The sequence below is a fragment of the Melanostigma gelatinosum genome (assembly GCF_949748355.1).
Source record: "Melanostigma gelatinosum genome assembly, chromosome: 15".
Lineage (NCBI taxonomy): Eukaryota > Metazoa > Chordata > Actinopteri > Perciformes > Zoarcidae > Melanostigma > Melanostigma gelatinosum.
This window is the reverse complement of record NC_136648.1, coordinates 1,018,848-1,025,000: the sequence shown is the minus strand read 5'-3', so window position 1 is coordinate 1,025,000 and position 6,153 is coordinate 1,018,848. Positions and strand designations below refer to the sequence as shown.

Here is a 6,153-nt window from a genome sequence, read left to right as displayed (position 1 = left end):
AAGAATCCGCCGGTTCCCTCTACTTTGCAAAGAACCTGATTCAAACCATCATCATCGTCTGTCACGGTGATAAGAACCACCCGTGGGTTTAATGCTCAACAACATGCGGACATGGTATGTGACAGTTTAACAGTGTGAGGAGGAGCAGGAAGTGGGAGTGGCCTGGCTTGATCAGAGCACATATAGGGGAATGAGTTCTGCCAACAATTGTATGTAAATGTGAGTTCCCTTGCTCTGAGTACATTTATGTTTGCAGTACCTTGATGCTTGAGTTATTTATCTTCAGTTAGAAGGACGAACATTGTGTTAATCCTCCTCAGTTATACGTTTGTCAGATATTTTCTCCCGATGTATTACATGTAGTGTATGATGATGATGTATGTTTTCATTTAGATAAATCCTGCACTGTTGGTGGGGCAGGTGAGGACGGCACAGTCTGTTGTCTCTCAATAAATCTCAAAGGAAGTGGACTCTACGGGTGTTTCATTTACTGCGTCGTGTGGAAATATCTGTCTCGACAAACTTCTTACAGCAAAGAAGTACATCACACCTTAACCTTCCCAACTGTAGTATAAACAGCAACACTGACTGCACATCTAGTTGTTGGAATGCTGTCATTCCGTGACTTCTTCCGTACGCTTTTTGGCACTCTTCTCCTTCCACAGTTTTTAAGCTACAGAAACCATTCAAATATCAAAATGTTCATCTCTTTAAGGACACCCCTGCTATTTCCATATTGGTAACCTTTAAACTTTTAGAATTATTAAGCTTTTTGCACATTTTATTGTTGGAATGCTGTTAAGCAGTCCAACTATTGTTCTCCTGTTTCTTTATTCCACTATTTCTTCCGTCCCCCTTTTTTTTTAAACTCTTCTTCATTTTTTAAGCTACAGAAACCGTTCAACTATCAAAATGTTCAGCTCCTTCAGCTCATCTCTGCTATGACTTTTTCTATTTCTAACCTTTAAACATTTTGAATTATTAAGCTTTTAGCAACTTTTTTTTGAATGGGATCTCTATGGAGAAGATTTTCAAATCCTCTTAAACTTCTTCAACTTTCAAATCCTTCAACTTCCTCATACTTTCAGCTACAGACACCATTTCAACTTTCAAATGTTGAGAAAACCCTCAACTATTGCCAACATGATTCAGCTTTTTGATATCTTTTAAACTTTTTGAACTGCACCAATTTAACTTTTATGATTTTTCAGCCCTTTTCTGACTTTATAATGGGTGTGATTGCGCAGCTTAGAGTGCGTGATGTCACCGCAAGAGTGAAGAGCAGCTTGAGATTCTTGTGAAAAAAACATTTGTATTTTGCCACTGTGTCCACAATCTTCACTCTTCATGCATAATTTCTGGATGTAGAAGTAGCTAATATTGTCCTTGTCGTAGAACAATGACTGTGGAATTTATACATTTTTACACATTTGACACGGAAGCCGTTAATTGAGAGGAAAACCAACTTTCTGCTCCATAGAGACCAATGTTAAATTTTGCTTCAAAAACATCTTCCACACAACACGGTACCCCATTTCTAGATCGCCAGTTAAGCCACATTTTTTACACTACAGACACAATTTTTACAGGATCTGTTCTTCAACTCATCCTTCCCCTCAATTATTAATATCGGAGCAATAGGAGCTACGGTTATGGGAGTTTTGATGATTTGTTTGAGAGGTGTTTCCCTGTTTTATCTCCATGAAATGGCTTCAGGCACACAGGTGTTTGCGATTGAGCCAATTAGTGATGTTGATAAACACACAGACTCACAGACACACATGCACTCCTCTCTCTCTCTCTCTCTCTCTCTCTCTCTCTCTCTCTCTCTCTGTGTGTGTGTCATTCAGCTCTTGGAGACTTTTAGAGGACCCCCCCACACACATACACACACACCCCCCATTTCAAAATAAAAGCCCCACGGAATGAATCCTAACTGAAATGCTTGTGATGAAGCCTGTCATTTAATAACCTCTGTTTGTGTGTTTCATACTTTCTGATTCTGTCTACTACCACTACTACTATTACTTATACTAAAACTGCTACTACTACTACTGCTATTCATGCTACTACCCGTACTACTACTACTACAGCTATAACTGCTACTAGTACTACTACTACTGCTACTTCAAATACTGCCATTACTACTACTACTTCTACTACTGTTATATTAAATACTACAACCACTACTACAGCTATTACTACTACTACTGATACGTCTACTACTTCTTCTAAACAGTAATACTTCTACTACTAATGATACTTCTACTACAACTACAAATTCTACTACTACTACAAATATCACTACTGCTACTACTACTACTTATTCTAATGCAACTAATACTTCTACAAATAATACTTCTACTACAACTACAACTTCTAGTACGACTACTACAAATATCACTACTGCTGACATTTTTTAAGGCACAGAAACCGTTCAAATATCAAAATGTTCAGCTCTTTCAGGAGAGGGGTGCTTTGACTTTTCATATTTGTAATCTTTAAACTTTTTGAATTTAGCTTTTTGCAATTTTCTTTTGAATGGGATTTCTATGGAGAAAATCTTCAAATCCTGTTATACTTCTTCAACTTTCAAAGCCTTCTTCTTCCTCATACTTTCAGCTACAGACACCATAGTTAGACATTTCAACTGGAAGGTTTTTCAGCAGTGCAGTTGAAATGCTTTCGGGCTTCAACATTTTTCAGACAGGTAGTCTCCCATTTCTTAATTTTCAGCAATTCTTTTACAATTCATTTCAGCTGAAAGAGTCCAGAGAATCATAAAAGTTAAATATAAAAGTTAAATATACTGTATATATATATATATATATATATATATATATATTATATATAGATATTAAAAGTATCCCCATGGTCGAAATGATGAGATAGAAAGTTGAAATGATGAGATAGAAAGTTGAAATGATGAGACAGCATGTTGTCTGTGTACCGACATTAAAACGATCACAACAGGTGGACAGGAGAGGCAACAGCCCGAAAAGAGGTTTCCAACGATTGAAAAAGATCCACAAATAATCCCAAAATGTCCACGAAGAGAAACATTGATGCAGAGGCAAGAAAATGAAATGAAAGATGGGAAAGTGAACACATGTTTGTGCTTCAAGGAGAACAACGGGTCTGTCTGCTGTGTTATGAGGCGTGTCGGTGATGAAGGACACAATTCACCAAACACGGAGCTAAATTTAGCCTCCAAGAAAAACATCAAACTGTCCAAGAATCAAAAGGCAGACTGCAATCACAGCAGAATATATTCACACAGCTACAGCCCAGTGCATGCTGAAGGTATGTGAGCAGAGCTCCGACCAGATACAGACTTTTACAAATGTCAGTTTGTGAAGAAACACCATCGCAGACGAGTTGATGAACTAGCAGCAATCTAACAACACAGCAGCTGAGAGACGAGCAGGTACTTGTGTTTGTAATGAACTGTTGATGAAAGCACAGACAACACGGATACATCATCTATCATGTTCATCAGACCTGACTCTCAGTGAGCAGCTCTTGGATGTAGCTGCATGCACAGGACGACGACAGGGAGGAACATTAGTGATGCAGAGAGGTGAACAAACAGCTTTGAACAAAGTTAATGTCACAACTTGTGTTTGATATTTGTCTTTGTTCTTGAACCCTCAATTAAAATGAGTTATGTTATAACAACAGAAATGTGTTTAAATATAATTTTTCATTGATATAACTGCATGTACAATATGTTTACACTTGAATAAACAATAATCAAATGCAGAGAGTTATTGAACAACATGTGAGGAGAAGTTATTACAGTCTTACAGTGAACCGGCCCTTTGAGGACCGTGATGCTGATGTGACCCAGAGAAGATGAGTTTGACACCCTGACCTAGAGGACCAGGTCTACACTGAGACTGGTTCATATAGAGGACCAGGTCTACACTGAGACTGGTTCATATAGAGGACCAGGTCTACACTGAGACTGGTTCATATAGAGGACCAGGTCTACACTGAGACTGGTTCATATAGAGGACCAGGTCTACACTGAGACTGGTTCATATAGAGGACCAGGTCTACACTGAGACTGGTTCATATAGAGGACCAGGTCTACACTGAGACTGGTTCATATAGAGGACCAGGTCTACACTGAGACTGGTTCATATAGAGGACCAGGTCTACACTGAGACTGGTTCATATAGAGGATCAGGTCTACACTGAGACTGGTTCATATAGAGGATCAGGTCTACACTGAGACCGGTTCATATAGAGGATCAGGACTACACTGAGACTGGTTCATATAGAGGACCAGGTCTACACTGAGACTGGTTCATATAGAGGACCAGGTCTACACTGAGACTGGTTCATATAGAGGACCAGGTCTACACTGAGACTGGTTCATATAGAGGACCAGGTCTACACTGAGACTGGTTCATATAGAGGACCAGGTCTACACTGAGACTGGTTCATATAGAGGACCAGGTCTACACTGAGACTGGTTCATATAGAGGACCAGGTCTACACTGAGACTGGTTCATATAGAGGACCAGGTCTACACTGAGACTGGTTCATATAGAGGATCAGGTCTACACTGAGACCGGTTCATATAGAGGATCAGGACTACACTGAGACTGGTTCATATAGAGGACCAGGTCTACACTGAGACTGGTTCATATAGAGGACCAGGTCTACACTGAGACTGGTTCATATAGAGGACCAGGTCTACACTGAGACTGGTTCATATAGAGGATCAGGTCTACACTGAGACCGGTTCATATAGAGGATCAGGACTACACTGAGACTGGTTCACATAGAGGATCAGGTCTACACTGAGACTGGTTCACATAGAGGATCAGGTCTACACTGAGACTGGTTCACATAGAGGATCAGGACTACACTGAGACTGGTTCATATAGAGGACCAGGTCTACACTGAGACTGGTTCATATAGAGGACCAGGTCTACACTGAGACTGGTTCATATAGAGGACCAGGTCTACACTGAGACCGGTTCATATAGAGGACCAGGTCTACACTGAGACTGGTTCATATAGAGGACCAGGTCTACACTGAGACTGGTTCATATAGAGGATCAGGTCTACACTGAGACTGGTTCATATAGAGGACCAGGTCTACACTGAGACTGGTTCATATAGAGGATCAGGACTACACTGAGACTGGTTCACATAGAGGATCAGGTCTACACTGAGACTGGTTCATATAGAGGACCAGGTCTACACTGAGACTGGTTCACATAGAGGACCAGGTCTACACTGAGACTGGTTCATATAGAGGATCAGGACTACACTGAGACTGGTTCATATAGAGGATCAGGACTACACTGAGACTGGTTCACATAGAGGATCAGGTCTACACTGAGACTGGTTCATATAGAGGATCAGGTCTACACTGAGACTGGTTCACATAGAGGATCAGGACTACACTGAGACTGGTTCACATAGAGGATCAGGTCTACACTGAGACCGGTTCATATAGAGGATCAGGACTACACTGAGACTGGTTCACATAGAGGATCAGGTCTACACTGAGACTGGTTCACATAGAGGATCAGGTCTACACTGAGACTGGTTCACATAGAGGACCAGGTCTACACTGAGACTGGTTCATATAGAGGACCAGGTCTACACTGAGACTGGTTCATATAGAGGACCAGGTCTACACTGAGACCGGTTCATATAGAGGACCAGGTCTACACTGAGACTGGTTCATATAGAGGACCAGGTCTACACTGAGACTGGTTCATATAGAGGACCAGGTCTACACTGAGACTGGTTCATATAGAGGACCAGGTCTACACTGAGACTGGTTCATATAGAGGACCAGGTCTACACTGAGACTGGTTCATATAGAGGATCAGGTCTACACTGAGACTGGTTCATATAGAGGACCAGGTCTACACTGAGACTGGTTCATATAGAGGATCAGGACTACACTGAGACTGGTTCACATAGAGGATCAGGTCTACACTGAGACTGGTTCATATAGAGGACCAGGTCTACACTGAGACTGGTTCACATAGAGGACCAGGTCTACACTGAGACTGGTTCATATAGAGGATCAGGACTACACTGAGACTGGTTCATATAGAGGATCAGGACTACACTGAGACTGGTTCATATAGAGGATCAGGTCTACACTGAGACTGGTTCACA

At 41.1% G+C, this 6,153-nt stretch overlaps 1 protein-coding gene across 1 annotated transcript in view; it reads left to right on the top strand.

The window, feature by feature from the left end:
• LOC306789292 (interferon-inducible GTPase 5-like) overlaps positions 1 to 470 on the top strand; it is a 2,983-nt gene extending 2,513 nt beyond the window's left edge. The window contains exon 3 of the mRNA XM_079285170.1: positions 1 to 470. This exon is cut by the window's left edge and continues 1,073 nt beyond it. The gene's annotated coding sequence lies outside the window, so the exon portion shown is untranslated.
• The last annotated feature ends 5,683 nt before the right edge of the window (positions 471 to 6,153 follow it).